Raw genomic sequence first — 19,606 nt, forward strand, 5'->3', positions numbered from 1 at the left:
GCATTCCATCTTGTGGAGTGCCTCTTGGCGGCGATCGGGTGAGGTCACTCAAGTGCCCTTCAGGGCCCCGAGGTGGGGGCGGCCCAGGAGACGTGCGGCGCCGGAATGACTTCGCCGGGCTTGTTCCGGCCAATTCTCACGAGCGTTCTTCCCAAACCAGAATTGGTTTGGGCAGAACGCTCGTGAGAATTGGCCGGCGTAGGACAGCCCTGCGGACCGCCGTGCTCTCCATGGCCCAGGGCCCTTTCTCGCCCAGGGCATGTTGCTGCCGCCAAGAAATGGCTCGGAAAAGACGCGGCCCACCCCGGCACGCCGGCGCATTGGAGCGTTCCCGGAGCAGAGTTGAAGAACGGGTGGTGGCCTGGTGTGCGCCTCTGTCTTTCGGGTACATGGGCCGGCCAAGGATGGGGATGACCTCATCTTGGTCCTACAGGTTTATCTCACTCTGAGGGTTGTCCGAAGCACCAGAGGGGCCGATGGAGACTGCGTGGTTGGGAGATGCGTGGCTGCGGGTCTAAGGGTTTCCCATATGGAGGCCATGAGGGACAGGACCCCGGAAGCAGGTTGGGGAAGCAGGCGAGTGTTCCAGACCGGACTTCGTGATGGGCCTGGCCCCGTGGTAGAGCGCAGGGATGGGACACCGGCCAGTCGAGGATCCACGGGCGTTGTCCTCTCTGCATTCCATCTTGTGGAGTGCCTCTTGGCGGCGATCGGGTGCGGGCACTCGCAGTGCCCTTCAGGGCCCCGAGGTGGGGGCGGCCCAGGAGACGTGCGGCGCCCGAATGACTTCGCCGGGCTTGTTCCGGCCAATTCTCACGAGCGTTCTTCCCAAACCAGAATTGGTTTGGGCAGAACGCTCGTGAGAATTGGCCGGCGTAGGACAGCCCTGCGGACCGCCGTGCTCTCCATGGCCCAGGGCCCTTTCTCGCCCAGGGCATGTTGCTGCCGCCAAGAAATGGCTCGGAAAAGACTCGGCCCACCCCGGCACGCCGGCGCATTGGAGCGATCCCGGAGCAGAGTTGAAGTTCGGGTGGTGGCCTGGTGTGCGCCTCTGTCTTTCGGGTACATGGGCCGGCCAAGGATGGGGATGACCTCATTTGGTCCTACAGGTTTATCTCACTCTGAGGGTTGTCCGAAGCACCAGAGGGGCCGATGGAGACTGCGTGGTTGGGAGATGCGTGGCTGCGGGTCTAAGGGTTTCCCATATGGAGGCCATGAGGGACAGGACCCCGGAAGCAGGTTGGGGAAGCAGGCGAGTGTTCCAGACCGGACTTCGTGATGGGCCTGGCCCCGTGGTAGAGCGCAGGGATGGGACCCCGGCAAGTCGAGGATCCACTCTCGTTGTCCTCGATGCATTCCATCTTGTGGAGTGCCTCTTTGCGGCGATCGGGTGCGGGCACTCACAGTGCCCTTCAGGGCCCCGAGGTGGGGGCGGCCCAGCAGACGTGCGGCGCCCGAATGACTTCGCCGGGCTTTTTCCGGCAAATTCTCACGAGCGTTCTGCCCAAACCAGGATTGGTTTGGGCAGAACGCTCGTGAGAATTGGCCGGCGTAGGACAGCCCTGCGGACCGCCGTGCTCTCCATGGCCCAGGGCCCTTTCTCGCCCAGGGCATGTTGCTGCCGCCAAGAAATGGCTCGGAAAAGACGCGGCCCACCCCGGCACGCCGGCGCAATGGAGCGTTCCCGGAGCAGAGTTGAAGAACGGGTGGTGGCCTGGTGTGCGCCTCTGTATTTCGGGTAGATGGGCCGGCCAAAGATGGCGATGACCTCATCTTGGTCATACAGGTTTATCTCACTCTGAGGGTTGTCCGAAGCACCAGAGGTGCCGAAGGAGACTGCCTGGTTGGGAGATGCTTGGCTGCGGGTCTAAGGGTTTCCCATATGGAGGCCATGAGGGTCAGGACACCGGAAGCAGGTTGGGGAAGCAGGCGAGTGTTCCAGACCGGACTTGGTGATGGGCCTGGCCCCGTGGTAGAGCGCAGGGATGGGACCCCGGCCAGTCGAGGATCCACGGGCGTTGTCATCGCTGCATTCCATCTTGTGGAGTGCCTCTTGGCGGCGATCGGGTGCGGGCTCTCACAGTGCCCTTCAGGGCCCCGAGGTGGGGGCGGCCCAGCAGACATGCGGCGCCCGAATGACTTCGCCGGGCTATATCCGGCCAATTCTCACGAACGTTCTGCCCAAACCAGGATTGGTTTGGGCAAAACACTCGTGAGAATTGGCCGGCGTAGTACAGCCCTGCGGACCGCCGTGCCTCCAAGGCCGAGGGCCCTTTCTCGCCCAGGGCATGTTGCTGCCGCCAAGAAATGGCTCGGAAAAGACGCGGCCCACCCCGGCACGCCGGCGCATTGCAGCGTTCCCGGAGCAGAGTTGAAGAACGGGTGGTGGCCTGGTGTGCGCCTCTGTCTTTCGGGTAGATGGGCCGGCCAAGGATGGAGATGACCTCATCTTGGTCATACAGGTTTTTGTCACTCTGAGGGTTGTCCGAAGCACCAGAGGGGCCGATGGAGACTGCGTGGTTGGGAGATGCGTGGCTGCGGGTCTAAGGGTTTCCCATATGGAGGCCATGAGGGACAGGATCCCGGAAGCAGGTTGGGGAAGCAGGCGAGTGTTCCAGACCGGACTTGTGATGGGCCTGGCCCCGTGGTAGAGCGCAGGGATGGGACCCCGGCCAGTCGAGGATCCACGGGCGTGTCCTCGCTGCATTCCATCTTGTGGAGTGCCTCTTGGCGGCGATCGGGTGCGGGCACTCACATTGCCCTTCAGGGCCCCGAAGTGGGGGCGGCCCAGCACACGTGCAGCGCCCGAATGTCTTCGCCGGGATTATTCCGGCCAATTCTCACGAGCGTTCTGCCCAAACCAGGATTGGTTTGGGCAGAACGCTCGTGAGAATTGGCCGGCGTAGGACAGCCCTGCGGAACGCCGTGCCTCCAAGGCCCAGGGCCCTTTCTCGCCCAGGGCATGTTGCTGCCGCCAAGAAATGGCTCGGAAAAGACGCGGCCCACCCCGGCACGCCGGCGCATTGCAGCGTTCCCGGAGCAGAGTTGAAGAACGGGTGGTGGCCTGGTGTGCGCCTCTGTCTTTCGGGTAGATGGGCCGGCCAAGGATGGAGATGACCTCATCTTGGTCATACAGGTTTTTGTCACTCTGAGGGTTGTCCGAAGCACCAGAGGGGCCGATGGAGACTGCGTGGTTGGGAGATGCGTGGCTGCGGGTCTAAGGGTTTCCCATATGGAGGCCATGAGGGACAGGATCCCGGAAGCAGGTTGGGGAAGCAGGCGATTGTTCCAGACCGGACTTCGTGATGGGCCTGGCCCATCCCTGATAGAGCGTAGGGATCGGACACCGTCCAGTCGAGGATCCACGGTCGTTGTCCTCGCTGCATTGCATCTTGTGGAGTGCCTCTTGGCGGCGATCGGGTGCGGGCACTCACAGTGCCCTTCAGGGCCCCGAGGTGGGGGCGGCCCAGCAGACGTGCGGCGCCCGAATGACTTCACCGGGCTTGTTCCGGCCAATTCTCACGAGCGTTCTTCCCAAACCAGAATTGGTTTGGGCAGAACGCTCGTGAGAATTGGCCGGCGTAGGACAGCCCTGCGGACCGCCGTGCTCTCCATGGCCCAGGGCACTTTCTCGCCCAGGGCATGTTGCTGCCGCCAAGAAATGGCTCGGAAAAGACGCGGCCCACCCCGGCACGCCGGCGCATTGGAGCGTTCCCGGAGCAGAGTTGAAGAACGGGTGGTGGCCTGGTGTGCGCCTCTGTCTTTCGGGTACATGGGCCGGCCAAGGATGGGGATGACCTCATCTTGGTCCTACAGGTTTATCTCACTCTGAGGGTTGTCCGAAGCACCAGAGGTTCTGATGGAGACTGCGTGGTTGGGAGATGCGTGGCTGCGGGTCTAAGGGTTTCCCATATGGAGGCCATGAGGGACAGGATCCCGGAAGCAGGTTGGGGAAGCAGGCGAGTGTTCCAGACCGGATTTCGTGATGGGCCTGGCCCCGTGGTAGAGCGCAGGGATGGGACCCCGGCCATTCGAGGATCCACGGGCGTTGTCCTCGCTGCATTCCATCTTGTGGAGTGCCTCTTGGTGGCGATCGGGTGCGGGCACTCACAGTGCCCTTCAGGGCCCCGAGGTGGGGGCGCCCCAGCAGACGTGCGGCGCCCGAATGACTTCGCCGGGCTCTTTCCGGCCAATTCTCACGAGCGTTCTGCCGAAACCAGGATTGTTTTGGGCAGAACGCTCGTGAGAATTGGCCGGCGTAGGACAGCCGTGCGGACCGCCGTGCTCTCCATGGCCCAGGGCCCTTTCTCGCCAAGGGCATGTTGCTGCCGCCAAGAAATGGCTCGGAAAAGACGCAGCCCACCCCGGCACGCCGGCGCAATGGAGCGCTCCCAGAACAGAGTTGAAGAACGGGTGGTGGCCTGGTGTGCGCCTCTGTCTTTCGGGTCGATGGGCCGGCCAAGGATGGGGATGACCTCATCTTGGTCATACAGGTTGATCTCACTCTGAGGGTTGTCCGAAGCAACAGAGGCGCCGATGGAGACTGCGTGGTTTGGAGATGCTTGGCTGCGGGTCTAAGGGTTTCCCATATGGAGGCCATGAGGGACAGGACCCCGGAAGCAGGTTGGGGAAGCAGGCGAGTGTTCCAGGCCGGACTTCGTGATGGGCCTGGCCCCGTGGTAGAGCGCATGGATGGGACCCCGGCCAGTCGAGGATCCACGGGCGTTGTCCCCGCTGCATTCCATCTTGTGGAGTGCCTCTTGGAGGCGATCGGGTGCGGGCACTCACAGTGCCCTTCAGGGCCCCGAGGTGGGGGCGTCCCAGCAGACGTGCGGCGCCCGAATGACTTCGCCGGGCTTTTTCCGGCCAATTCTCACGAGCGTTCTGCCCAAACCAGGATTGGATTGTGCAGAACGCTCGTGAGAATTGGTCGGCGTAGGACAGCCCTGCGCACCGCCGTGCTCTCCATGGCACAGGGCCCTTTCTCGCCCAGGGCATGTTGCTGCCGCCAAGAAATGGCTCGGAAAAGACGCGGCCCACCCCGGCACGCCGGAGCAGAGTTGAAGAATGGGTGGTGGCCTGGTGTGCGCCTCTGTCTTTCGGGTAGATGGGCCGGCCAACGATGGGGAGGACCTCATCTTGTTCCTACAGGTTTATCTCACTCTGAGGCTTGTCCGAAGCACCAGAGGGGCCGATGGAGACTGCTTGGTTGGGGGATGCGTGGCTGCGGGTCTAAGGGTTTCCCATATGGAGGCCATGAGGGACAGGACACCGGAAGCAGGTTGGGGAAGCAGGCGAGTGTTCCAGACTGGACTTCGTCATGGGCCTGGCCCATCCCTGGTAGAGCGTAGGGATGGGACCCCGGCCAGTCGAGGATCCACGGGCGTTGTCCTCGCTGCATTCCATCTTGTGGAGTGCCTCTTGGCGGCGATCGGGTGCGGGCACTCACAGTGCCCTTCAGGGCCCCGAGGTGGGTGCGGCCCAGGAGACGTGCGGCGCCCGAATGACTTAGCCGGGCTTTTTCCGGCCAATTCTCACGAGCGTTCTGCCCAAACCAGGATTGGTTTGGGCAGAACGCTCGTGAGAATTGGCCGGCGTAGGACAGCCCTGCGGACCGCCGTGCTCTCCATGGCCCAGGGCCCTTTCTCGGCCAGGGCATGTTGCTGCCGCCAAGAAATGGCTCGGAAAAGACGCGGCCCACCCCGGCACGCCGGCGCAATGGAGCGTTCCCGGAGCAGAGTTGAAGAACGGGTGGTGGCCTGGTGTGCGCCTCTGTCTTTCGAGTAGATGGGCCGGCCAAGGATGGAGATGACCTCATCTTGGTCATACAGGTTTTTGTCACTCTGAGGGTTGTCCGAAGCACCAGAGGGGCCGATGGAGACTGCGTGGTTGGGAGATGCGTGGCTGCGGGTCTAAGGGTTTCCCATATGGAGGCCATGAGGGACAGGATCCCGGAAGCAGGTTGGGGAAGCAGGCGAGTGTTCCAGACCGGACTTCGTGATGGGCCTGGCCCCGTGGTAGAGCGCAGGGATGGGACCCCGGCCAGTCGAGGATCCACGGGCGTTGTCCTCGCTGCATTCCATCTTGTGAGTGCCTCTTGGCGGCGATCGGGTGCGGGCACTCACATTGCCCTTCAGGGCCCCGAGGTGGGGGCGGCCCAGCACACGTGCAGCGCCCAAATGTCTTCGCCGGGATTATTCCGGCCAATTCTCACGAGCGTTCTTCCCAAACCAGGATTGGTTTGGGCAGAACGCTCGTGAGGTTTGGCCGGCGTAGGACAGCCCTGCGGAACGCCGTGCCTCCAAGGCCCAGGGCCCTTTCTCGCCCAGGGCATGTTGCTGCCGCCAAGAAATGGCTCGGAAAAGACGCGGCCCACCCCGGAACGCCGGCGCATTGCAGCGTTCCCGGAGCAGAGTTGAAGAACGGGTGGTGGCCTGGTGTGCGCCTCTGTCTTTCCGGTAGATGGGCCGGCCAAGGATGGGGATGACCTCATCTTGGTCATACAGGTTGATCTCACTCTGAGGGTTGTCCGAAGCAACAGAGGCGCCAATGGAGACTGCGTGGTTTGGAGATGCTTGGCTGCGGGTCTAAGGGTTTCCCATATGGAGGCCATGAGGGACAGGACCCCGGAAGCAGGTTGGGGAAGCAGGCGAGTGTTCCAGGCCGGACTTCGTGATGGGCCTGGCCCCGTGGTAGAGCGCATGGATGGGACCCCGGCCAGTCGAGGATCCACGGGCGTTGTCCCCGCTGCATTCCATCTTGTGGAGTGCCTCTTGGAGGCGATCGGGTGCGGGCACTCACAGTGCCCTTCAGGGCCCCGAGGTGGGGGCGTCCCAGCAGACGTGCGGCGCCCGAATGACTTCGCCGGGCTTTTTCCGGCCAATTCTCACGAGCGTTCTGCCCAAACCAGGATTGGATTGTGCAGAACGCTCGTGAGAATTGGTCGGCGTAGGACAGCCCTGCGCACCGCCGTGCTCTCCATGGCACAGGGCCCTTTCTCGCCCAGGGCATGTTGCTGCCGCCAAGAAATGGCTCGGAAAAGACGCGGCCCACCCCGGCACGCCGGAGCAGAGTTGAAGAATGGGTGGTGGCCTGGTGTGCGCCTCTGTCTTTCGGGTAGATGGGCCGGCCAACGATGGGGAGGACCTCATCTTGGTCCTACAGGTTTATCTCACTCTGAGGCTTGTCCGAAGCACCAGAGGGGCCGATGGAGACTGCTTGGTTGGGGGATGCGTGGCTGCGGGTCTAAGGGTTTCCCATATGGAGGCCATGAGGGACAGGACACCGGAAACAGGTTGGGGAAGCAGGCGAGTGTTCCAGACTGGACTTCGTCATGGGCCTGGCCCATCCCTGGTAGAGCGTAGGGATGGGACCCCGGCCAGTCGAGGATCCACGGGCGTTGTCCTCGCTGCATTCCATCTTGTGGAGTGCCTCTTGGCGGCGATCGGGTGCGGGCACTCACAGTGCCCTTCAGGGCCCCGAGGTGGGTGCGGCCCAGGAGACGTGCGGCGCCCGAATGACTTAGCCGGGCTTTTTCCGGCCAATTCTCACGAGCGTTCTGCCCAAACCAGGATTGGTTTGGGCAGAACGCTCGTGAGAATTGGCCGGCGTAGGACAGCCCTGCGGACCGCCGTGCTCTCCATGGCCCAGGGCCCTTTCTCGGCCAGGGCATGTTGCTGCCGCCAAGAAATGGCTCGGAAAAGACGCGGCCCACCCCGGCACGCCGGCGCAATGGAGCGTTCCCGGAGCAGAGTTGAAGAACGGGTGGTGGCCTGGTGTGCGCCTCTGTCTTTCGAGTAGATGGGCCGGCCAAGGATGGAGATGACCTCATCTTGGTCATACAGGTTTTTGTCACTCTGAGGGTTGTCCGAAGCACCAGAGGGGCCGATGGAGACTGCGTGGTTGGGAGATGCGTGGCTGCGGGTCTAAGGGTTTCCCATATGGAGGCCATGAGGGACAGGATCCCGGAAGCAGGTTGGGGAAGCAGGCGAGTGTTCCAGACCGGACTTCGTGATGGGCCTGGCCCCGTGGTAGAGCGCAGGGATGGGACCCCGGCCAGTCGAGGATCCACGGGCGTTGTCCTCGCTGCATTCCATCTTGTGAGTGCCTCTTGGCGGCGATCGGGTGCGGGCACTCACATTGCCCTTCAGGGCCCCGAGGTGGGGGCGGCCCAGCACACGTGCAGCGCCCAAATGTCTTCGCCGGGATTATTCCGGCCAATTCTCACGAGCGTTCTTCCCAAACCAGGATTGGTTTGGGCAGAACGCTCGTGAGGTTTGGCCGGCGTAGGACAGCCCTGCGGAACGCCGTGCCTCCAAGGCCCAGGGCCCTTTCTCGCCCAGGGCATGTTGCTGCCGCCAAGAAATGGCTCGGAAAAGACGCGGCCCACCCCGGAACGCCGGCGCATTGCAGCGTTCCCGGAGCAGAGTTGAAGAACGGGTGGTGGCCTGGTGTGCGCCTCTGTCTTTCCGGTAGATGGGCCGGCCAAGGATGGGGATGACCTCATCTTGGTCATACAGGTTGATCTCACTCTGAGGGTTGTCCAAAGCACCAGAGGGGACGATGGAGACTGCGTGGTTGGGAGATGCGTGGCTGCGGGTCTAAGGGTTTCCCATATGGAGGCCATGAGGGACAGGACCCCGGAAGCAGGTTGGTGAAGCAGGCGAGTGTTCCAGACCGGACTTCGTGATGGGCCTGGCCCCGTGGTAGAGCGCAGGGATGGGACCCCGGTAAGTCGAGGATCCACGGGCGTTGTCCTCGCTGCATTCCATCTTGTGGAGTGACTCTTGGCGGCGATCGGTTGCGGGCACTCACAGTGCCCTTCAGGGCCCCGAGGTGGGGGCGGCCCAGCAGACGTGCGGCGCCCGAATGAATTCGCCGGGCTTTTTCCGGCCAATTCTCACGAGCGTTCTGCCCAAATCAGGATTGGTTTGGGCAGAACGCCCGTGAGAATTGGCCGGCGTAGGACAGCCCTGCGGACCGCCGTGCTCTCCATGGCCCAGGGCCCTTTCTCGCCCAGGGCATGTTGCTGCCGCCAAGAAATGGCTCGGAAAAACGCGGCCCACCCCGGCACGCAAGAGCAGAGATGAAGAACGGGTGGTGTCCTGGTGTGCGCCTCTGTCTTTCGGGTAGATGGCCGGCCAACGATGGGGATGACCTCATCTTGGTCATACAGGTTTATGTCACTCTGAGGGTTGTCCGAAGCACCAGAGGTTCTGATGGAGACTGCGTGGTTGGGAGATGCGTGGCTGCGGGTCTAAGGGTTTCCCATATGGAGGCCATGAGGGACAGGATCCCGGAAGCAGGTTGGGGAAGCAGGCGAGTGTTCCAGACCGGATTTCGTGATGGGCCTGGCCCCGTGGTAGAGCGCAGGGATGGGACCCCGGCCATTCGAGGATCCACGGGCGTTGTCCTCGCTGCATTCCATCTTGTGGAGTGCCTCTTGGCGGCGATCGGGTGCGGGCACTCACAGTGCCCTTCAGGGCCCCGAGGTGGGGGCGCCCCAGCAGACGTGCGGCGCCCGAATGACTTCGCCGGGCTCTTTCCGGCCAATTCTCACGAGCGTTCTGCCGAAACCAGGATTGGTTTGGGCAGAACGCTCGTGAGAATTGGCCGGCGTAGGACAGCCGTGCGGACCGCCGTGCTCTCCATGGCCCAGGGCCCTTTCTCGCCAAGGGCATGTTGCTGCCGCCAAGAAATGGCTCGGAAAAGACGCAGCCCACCCCGGCACGCCGGCGCAATGGAGCGCTCCCAGAACAGAGTTGAAGAACGGGTGGTGGCCTGGTGTGCGCCTCTGTCTTTCGGGTCGATGGGCCGGCCAAGGATGGGGATGACCTCATCTTGGTCATACAGGTTGATCTCACTCTGAGGGTTGTCCGAAGCAACAGAGGCGCCAATGGAGACTGCGTGGTTTGGAGATGCTTGGCTGCGGGTCTAAGGGTTTCCCATATGGAGGCCATGAGGGACAGGACCCCGGAAGCAGGTTGGGGAAGCAGGCGAGTGTTCCAGGCCGGACTTCGTGATGGGCCTGGCCCCGTGGTAGAGCGCATGGATGGGACCCCGGCCAGTCGAGGATCCACGGGCGTTGTCCCCGCTGCATTCCATCTTGTGGAGTGCCTCTTGGAGGCGATCGGGTGCGGGCACTCACAGTGCCCTTCAGGGCCCCGAGGTGGGGGCGTCCCAGCAGACGTGCGGCGCCCGAATGACTTCGCCGGGCTTTTTCCGGCCAATTCTCACGAGCGTTCTGCCCAAACCAGGATTGGATTGTGCAGAACGCTCGTGAGAATTGGTCGGCGTAGGACAGCCCTGCGCACCGCCGTGCTCTCCATGGCACAGGGCCCTTTCTCGCCCAGGGCATGTTGCTGCCGCCAAGAAATGGCTCGGAAAAGACGCGGCCCACCCCGGCACGCCGGAGCAGAGTTGAAGAATGGGTGGTGGCCTGGTGTGCGCCTCTGTCTTTCGGGTAGATGGGCCGGCCAACGATGGGGAGGACCTCATCTTGGTCCTACAGGTTTATCTCACTCTGAGGCTTGTCCGAAGCACCAGAGGGGCCGATGGAGACTGCTTGGTTGGGGGATGCGTGGCTGCGGGTCTAAGGGTTTCCCATATGGAGGCCATGAGGGACAGGACACCGGAAGCAGGTTGGGGAAGCAGGCGAGTGTTCCAGACTGGACTTCGTCATGGGCCTGGCCCATCCCTGGTAGAGCGTAGGGATGGGACCCCGGCCAGTCGAGGATCCACGGGCGTTGTCCTCGCTGCATTCCATCTTGTGGAGTGCCTCTTGGCGGCGATCGGGTGCGGGCACTCACAGTGCCCTTCAGGGCCCCGAGGTGGGTGCGGCCCAGGAGACGTGCGGCGCCCGAATGACTTAGCCGGGCTTTTTCCGGCCAATTCTCACGAGCGTTCTGCCCAAACCAGGATTGGTTTGGGCAGAACGCTCGTGAGAATTGGCCGGCGTAGGACAGCCCTGCGGACCGCCGTGCTCTCCATGGCCCAGGGCCCTTTCTCGGCCAGGGCATGTTGCTGCCGCCAAGAAATGGCTCGGAAAAGACGCGGCCCACCCCGGCACGCCGGCGCAATGGAGCGTTCCCGGAGCAGAGTTGAAGAACGGGTGGTGGCCTGGTGTGCGCCTCTGTCTTTCGAGTAGATGGGCCGGCCAAGGATGGAGATGACCTCATCTTGGTCATACAGGTTTTTGTCACTCTGAGGGTTGTCCGAAGCACCAGAGGGGCCGATGGAGACTGCGTGGTTGGGAGATGCGTGGCTGCGGGTCTAAGGGTTTCCCATATGGAGGCCATGAGGGACAGGATCCCGGAAGCAGGTTGGGGAAGCAGGCGAGTGTTCCAGACCGGACTTCGTGATGGGCCTGGCCCCGTGGTAGAGCGCAGGGATGGGACCCCGGCCAGTCGAGGATCCACGGGCGTTGTCCTCGCTGCATTCCATCTTGTGAGTGCCTCTTGGCGGCGATCGGGTGCGGGCACTCACATTGCCCTTCAGGGCCCCGAGGTGGGGGCGGCCCAGCACACGTGCAGCGCCCAAATGTCTTCGCCGGGATTATTCCGGCCAATTCTCACGAGCGTTCTTCCCAAACCAGGATTGGTTTGGGCAGAACGCTCGTGAGGTTTGGCCGGCGTAGGACAGCCCTGCGGAACGCCGTGCCTCCAAGGCCCAGGGCCCTTTCTCGCCCAGGGCATGTTGCTGCCGCCAAGAAATGGCTCGGAAAAGACGCGGCCCACCCCGGAACGCCGGCGCATTGCAGCGTTCCCGGAGCAGAGTTGAAGAACGGGTGGTGGCCTGGTGTGCGCCTCTGTCTTTCGGGTAGATGGGCCGGCCAAGGATGGAGATGACCTCATCTTGGTCATACAGGTTTTTGTCACTCTGAGGGTTGTCCGAAGCACCAGAGGGGCCGATGGAGACTGCGTGGTTGGGAGATGCGTGGCTGCGGGGCTAAGGGTTTCCCATATGGAGGCCATGAGGGACAGGATCCCGGAAGCAGGTTGGGGAAGCAGGCGAGTGTTCCAGACCGGACTTGTGATGGGCCTGGCCCAGTGGTAGAGCGCAGGGATGGGACCCCGGCCAGTCGAGGATCCACGGGCGTTGTCCTCGCTGCATTCCATCTTGTGGAGTGCCTCTTGGCGGCGATCGGGTGCGGGCACTCACAGTGCCCTTCAGGGCCCCGAGGTGGGGGCGGCCCAGGAGACGTGCGGCGCCGGAATGACTTCGCCGGGCTTGTTCCGGCCAATTCTCACGAGCGTTCTTCCCAAACCAGAATTGGTTTGGGCAGAACGCTCGTGAGAATTGGCCGGCGTAGGACAGCCCTGCGGACCGTCGTGCTCTCCATGGCCCAGGGCCCTTTCTCGCCCAGGGCATGTTGCTGCCGCCAAGAAATGGCTCGGAAAAGACGCGGCCCACCCCGGCACGCCGGCGCATTGCAGCGTTCCCGGAGCAGAGTTGAAGAACGGGTGGTGGCCTGGTGTGCGCCTCTGTCTTTCGGGTAGATGGGCCGGCCAAGGATGGGGATGACCTCATCTTGGTCCTACAGGTTGATCTCACTCTGAGGGTTGTCCGAAGCACCAGAGGGGCCGATGGAGACTGCGTGGTTGGGAGATGCGTGGCTGCGGGTCTAAGGGTTTCCCATATGGAGGCTATGAGTGACAGGATCCCGGAAGCAGGTTGGAGAAGCAGGCGAGTGTTCCAGACCGGACTTCGTGATGGCCCTGGCCCCGTGGTAGAGCGCAGGGATGGGACCCCGGCCAGTCGAGGATCCACGGGCGTTGTCCTCGCTGCATTCCATCTTGTGGAGTGCCTCTTGGCGGCGATCGGGTGCGGGCACTCACAGTGCCCTTCAGGGCCCCGAGGTGGGGGCGGCCCAGCAGATGTGCGGCGCCCGAATTACTGCCGGGCTTTTTCCGGCCAATTCTCACGAGCGTTCTTCCCAAACCAGGATTGGATTGTGCAGAACGCTCGTGAGAATTGGCCGGCGTAGGACAGCCCTGCGGACCGCCGCGCTCTCCATGGCCCAGGGCCCTTTCTCGCCCAGGGCATGTTGCTGCCGCCAAGAAATGGCTCGGAATAGACGCGGCCCACCCCGGCACGCCAGAGCAGAGTTGAAGAACGGGTGGTGTCCTGGTGTGCGCCTCTGTCTTTCGGGTAGATGGCCGGCCAACGATGGGGATGACCTCATCTTGGTCATACAGGTTTATGTCACTCTGAGGGTTGTCCGAAGCACCAGAGGGGCCGATGGAGACTGCGTGGTTGGGAGATGCGTGGCTGCGGGTCTAAGGGTTTCCCATATGGAGGCCATGAGGGACAGGATCCCGGAAGCAGGTTGGGGAAGCAGGCGAGTGTTCCAGACCGGATTTCGTGATGGACCTGGACCCGTGGTAGAGCGCAGGGATTGGACCCCGGCCAGTCGAGGATCCACGGGCGTTGTCCTCGCTGCATTCCATCTTGTGGAGTGCCTCTTGGCGGCGATCAGGTGCGGGCACTCACAGTGCCCTTAAGGGCCCCGAGGTGGGGGCGGCCCAGCAGACGTGTGGCGCCCGAATGACTTCGCCGGGCTCTTTCCGGCCAATTCTCACGAGCGTTCTGCCCAAACCAGAATTGGTTTGGGCAGAACGCTCGTGAGAATTGGCCGGCGTAGGACAGCCCTGCGGACCGCCGTGCTCTCCATGGCCCAGGGCCCTTTCTCGCCCAGGGCATGTTGCTGCCGCCAAGAAATGGCTCGGAAAAGACGCGGCCCAACCCGGCACGCCGGCGCAATGGAGCGTTCCCGGAGCAGAGTGAAGAACGGGTGGTGGCCTGGTGTGCGCCTCTGTCTTTCCGGTAGATGGGCCGGCCAAGGATGGGGATGACCTCATCTTGGTCATACAGGTTGATCTCACTCTGAGGGTTGTCCGAAGCACCAGAGGGGACGATGGAGACTGCGTGGTTGGGAGATGCGTGGCTGCGGGTCTAAGGGTTTCCCATATGGAGGCCATGAGGGACAGGACCCCGGAAGCAGGTTGGTGAAGCAGGCGAGTGTTCCAGACCGGACTTCGTGATGGGCCTGGCCCCGTGGTAGAGCGCAGGGATGGGACCCCGGTAAGTCGAGGATCCACGGGCGTTGTCCTCGCTGCATTCCATCTTGTGGAGTGACTCTTGGCGGCGATCGGTTGCGGGCACTCACAGTGCCCTTCAGGGCCCCGAGGTGGGGGCGGCCCAGCAGACGTGCGGCGCCCGAATGACTTCGCCGGGCTTTTTCCGGCCAATTCTCACGAGCGTTCTGCCCAAACCAGGATTGGTTTGGGCAGAACGCTCGTGAGAATTGGCCGGCGTAGGACAGCCCTGCGGACCGCCGTGCTCTCCATGGCCCAGGGCACTTTCTCGCCCAGGGCATGTTGCTGCCGCCAAGAAATGGCTCGGAAAAGACGCAGCCCACCCCGGCACGCCGGCGCATTGGAGCGTTCCCGGAGCAGAGTTGAAGAACGGGTGGTGGCCTGGTGTACGCCTCTGTCTTTCGGGTAGATGGGCCGGCCAAGGATGGGGATGACCTCATCTTGGTCAAACAGGTTGATCTCACTCTGAGGGTTGTCCGAAGCACCAGAGGGGCCGATGGAGACTGCGTGGTTGGGAGATGTGTGGCTGCGGGTCTAAGGGTTTCCCTTATGGATGCCATGAGGGACAGGACCCCGGAAGCAGGTTGGGGAAGCAGGCGAGTGTTCCAGACCGGACTTCGTGATGGGCCTGGCCCCGTGGTAGGGCGCAGGGATGGGACCCCGGCAAGTCGAGGATCCACGGGCGTTGTCCCCGCTGCATTCCATCTTGTGGAGTGCCTCTTGGAGGCGATCGCGTGCGGGCACTCACAGTGCCCTTCAGGGCCCCGAGGTGGGGGCGGCCCAGCAGACGTGCGGCGCCCGAATGAATTCGCCGGGCTTTTTCCGGCCAATTCTCACGAGCGTTCTGCCCAAATCAGGATTGGTTTGGGCAGAACGCCCGTGAGAATTGGCCGGCGTAGGACAGCCCTGCGGACCGCCGTGCTCTCCATGGCCCAGGGCCCTTTCTCGCCCAGGGCATGTTGCTGCCGCCAAGAAATGGCTCGGAAAAACGCGGCCCACCCCGGCACGCAAGAGCAGAGATGAAGAACGGGTGGTGTCCTGGTGTGCGCCTCTGTCTTTCGGGTAGATGGCCGGCCAACGATGGGGATGACCTCATCTTGGTCATACAGGTTTATGTCACTCTGAGGGTTGTCCGAAGCACCAGAGGTTCTGATGGAGACTGCGTGGTTGGGAGATGCGTGGCTGCGGGTCTAAGGGTTTCCCATATGGAGGCCATGAGGGACAGGATCCCGGAAGCAGGTTGGGGAAGCAGGCGAGTGTTCCAGACCGGATTTCGTGATGGGCCTGGCCCCGTGGTAGAGCGCAGGGATGGGACCCCGGCCATTCGAGGATCCACGGGCGTTGTCCTCGCTGCATTCCATCTTGTGGAGTGCCTCTTGGCGGCGATCGGGTGCGGGCACTCACAGTGCCCTTCAGGGCCCCGAGGTGGGGGCGGCCCAGCAGACGTGCGGCGCCCGAATGACTTCGCCGGGCTCTTTCCGGCCAATTCTCACGAGCGTTCTGCCCAAACCAGGATTGGATTGTGCAGAACGCTCGTGAGAATTGGTCGGCGTAGGACAGCCCTGCGGAACGCCGTGCCTCCAAGGCCCAGGGCCCTTTCTCGCCCAGGGCATGTTGCTGCCGCCAAGAAATGGCTCGGAAAAGACGCGGCCCACCCCGGAACGCCGGCGCATTGCAGCGTTCCCGGAGCAGAGTTGAAGAACGGGTGGTGGCCTGGTGTGCGCCTCTGTCTTTCGGGTAGATGGGCCGGCCAAGGATGGAGATGACCTCATCTTGGTCATACAGGTTTTTGTCACTCTGAGGGTTGTCCGAAGCACCAGAGGGGCCGATGGAGACTGCGTGGTTGGGAGATGCGTGGCTGCGGGGCTAAGAGTTTCCCATATGGAGGCCATGAGGGACAGGATCCCGGAAGCAGGTTGGGGAAGCAGGCGAGTGTTCCAGACCGGACTTGTGATGGGCCTGGCCCAGTGGTAGAGCGCAGGGATGGGACCCCGGCCAGTCGAGGATCCACGGGCGTTGTCCTCGCTGCATTCCATCTTGTGGAGTGCCTCTTGGCGGCGATCGGGTGCGGGCACTCACAGTGCCCTTCAGGGCCCCGAGGTGGGGGCGGCCCAGGAGACGTGCGGCGCCGGAATGACTTCGCCGGGCTTGTTCCGGCCAATTCTCACGAGCGTTCTTCCCAAACCAGAATTGGTTTGGGCAGAACGCTCGTGAGAATTGGCCGGCGTAGGACAGCCCTGCGGACCGTCGTGCTCTCCATGGCCCAGGGCCCTTTCTCGCCCAGGGCATGTTGCTGCCGCCAAGAAATGGCTCGGAAAAGACGTGGCCCACCCCGGCACGCCGGCGCATTGGAGCGTTCCCGGAGCAGAGTTGAAGTTCGGGTGGTGGTCTGGTGTGCGCCTCTGTCTTTCGGGTACATGGGCCGGCCAAGGATGGGGATGACCTCATCTTGGTCCTACAGGTTTATCTCACTCTGAGGGTTGTCCGAAGCACCAGAGGGGCCGATGGAGACTGCGTGGTTGGGAGATGCGTGGCTGCGGGTCTAAGGGTTTCCCATATGGAGGCCATGAGGGACAGGACCCCGGAAGCAGGTTGGGGAAGCAGGCGAGTGTTCCAGACCGGACTTCGTGATGGGCCTGGCCCCGTGGTAGAGCGCAGGGATGGGACCCCGGCAAGTCGAGGATCCACGGGCGTTGTCCTCGCTGCATTTCATCTTGTGGAGTGCCTCTTGGCGGAGATCGGGTGCGGGCACTCACAGTGCCCTTCAGGGCCCCGAGGTTGGGGCGGCCCAGCACACGTGCAGCGCCCGAATGTCTTCGCCGGGATTATTCCGGCCAATTCTCACGAGCGTTCTGCCCAAACCAGGATTGGTTTGGGCAGAACGCTCGTGAGAATTGGCCGGCGTAGGACAGCCCTGCGGACCGCCGTGCCTCCAAGGCCGAGGGCCCTTTCTCGCCCAGGGCATGTTGCTGCCGCCAAGAAATGGCTCGGAAAAGACGCGGCCCACCCCGGCACGCTGGCGCATTGCAGCGTTCCCGGAGCAGAGTTGAAGAACGTGTGGTGGCCTGGTGTGCGCCTCTGTCTTTCGGGTAGATGGGCCGGCCAAGGATGGAGATGACCTCATCTTGGTCATACAGGTTTTTGTCACTCTGAGGGTTGTCCGAAGCACCAGAGGGGCCGATGGAGACTGCGTGGTTGGGAGATGCGTGGCTGCGGGTCTAAGGGTTTCCCATATGGAGGCCATGAGGGACAGGATCCCGGAAGGAGGTTGGGGAAGCAGGCGAGTGTTCCAGACCGGACTTGTGATGGGCCTGGCCCAGTGGTAGAGCGCAGGGATGGGACCCCGGCCAGTCGAGGATCCACGGGCGTTGTCCTCGCTGCATTCCATCTTGTGGAGTACCTCTTGGCGGCGATCGGGTGCGGGCACTCACATTGCCCTTCAGGGCCCCGAAGTGGGGGCGGCCCAGCACACGTGCAGCGCCCGAATGTCTTCGCCGGGATTATTCCGGCCAATTCTCACGAGCGTTCTGCCCAAACCAGGATTGGTTTGGGCAGAACGCTCGTGAGAATTGGCCGGCGTAGGACAGCCCTGCGGAACGCCGTGCCTCCAAGGCCCAGGGCCCTTTCTCGCCCAGGGCATGTTGCTGCCGCCAAGAAATGGCTCGGAAAAGACGCGGCCCACCCCGGCACGCCGGCGCATTGCAGCGTTCCCGGAGCAGAGTTGAAGAACGGGTGGTGGCCTGGTGTGCGCCTCTGTCTTTCGGGTAGATGGGCCGGCCAAGGATGGAGATGACCTCATCTTGGTCATACAGGTTTTTGTCACTCTGAGGGTTGTCCGAAGCACCAGAGGGGCCGATGGAGACTGCGTGGTTGGGAGATGCGTGGCTGCGGGTCTAAGGGTTTCCCATATGGAGGCCATGAGGGACAGGATCCCGGAAGCAGGTTGGGGAAGCAGGCGATTGTTCCAGACCGGACTTCGTGATGGGCCTGGCCCATCCCTGATAGAGCGTAGGGATCGGACACCGTCCAGTCGAGGATCCACGGGCGTTGTCCTCGCTGCATTGCATCTTGTGGAGTGCCTCTTGGCGGCGATCGGGTGCGGGCACTCACAGTGCCCTTCAGGGCCCCGAGGTGGGGGCGGCCCAGCAGACGTGCGGCGCCCGAATGACTTCGCCGGGCTTGTTCCGGCCAATTCTCACGAGCGTTCTTCCCAAACCAGAATTGGTTTGGGCAGAACGCTCGTGAGAATTGGCCGGCGTAGGACAGCCCTGCGGACCGCCGTGCTCTCCATGGCCCAGGGCCCTTTCTCGCCCAGGGCATGTTGCTGCCGCCAAGAAATGGCTCGGAAAAGACGCGGCACACCCCGGCACGCCGGCGCATTGGAGCGTTCCCGGAGCAGAGTTGAAGAACGGGTGGTGGCCTGGTGTGCGCCTCTGTCTTTCGGGTACATGGGCCGGCCAAGGATGGGGATGACCTCATCTTGGTCCTACAGGTTTATCTCACTCTGAGGGTTGTCCGAAGCACCAGAGGGGCCGATGGAGACTGCGTGGTTGGGAGATGCGTGGCTGCGGGTCTAAGGGTTTCCCATATGGAGGCCATGAGGGACAGGACCCCGGAAGCAGGTTGGGGAAGCAGGCGAGTGTTCCAGACCGGACTTCGTGATGGGCCTGGCCCCGTGGTAGAGCGCAGGGATGGGACCCCGGCCAGTCGAGGATCCACGGGCGTACTCCTCGCTGCATTCCATCTTGTGGAGAGCCTCTTGGCGGCGATCGGGTGCGGGCACTCACAGTGCCCTTCAGGGCCCCGAGGTGGGGGCGGCGCAGCAGACGTCCGGCGCCTGAAAGACTTCGAGGGGCTTTTTCCGGCCAATTCTCACGAGCGTTCTGCCCAAACCAGGATTGGTTTGGGCAGAACGCTCGTGAGAATTGGCCGGCGTAGTACAACCCTGCGGACCGCCGTGCTCTCCATGGCCCAGGGCCCTTTCTCGCCCAGGGCATGATGCTGCCGCCAAGAAATGGCTCGGAAAAGACGCGGCCCACCCCGGCACGCCGGCGCATTGGAGCGTTCCCGGAGCAGAGTTGAAGAACGGGTGGTGGCCTGGTGTGCGCCTCTGTCTTTCGGGTAGATGGGCCGGCCAAGGATGGGGATGACCTCATCTTGGTCATACAGGTTTAAGTCACTCTGAGGGTTGTCCGAAGCACCAGAGGGGACTGGAGACTGCGTGGTTGGGAGATGCGTGGCTGCGGGTCTAAGGGTTTCCCTTATGGAGGCCATGTGGGACAGGACACCAGAAGCAGGTTGGGGAAGCAGGCGAGTGTTCCAGACCGGACTTCGTGATGGCCCTGGCCCCGTGGTAGAGCGCAGGGATGTGACCCCGGCAGGTCGAGGATCCACGGGCGTTGTCCTCACTGCATTCCAACTTGTGGAGTGCAGTTGGCGGCGATCGGGTGCCGGCAATCACAGTGCCCTTCAGGGCCCCGAGGTGGGGGCGGCCCAGCAGACGTGCGGTG

Source organism: Mustela lutreola, chromosome 11 (assembly GCF_030435805.1).
Source record: "Mustela lutreola isolate mMusLut2 chromosome 11, mMusLut2.pri, whole genome shotgun sequence".
NCBI lineage: Eukaryota > Metazoa > Chordata > Mammalia > Carnivora > Mustelidae > Mustela > Mustela lutreola.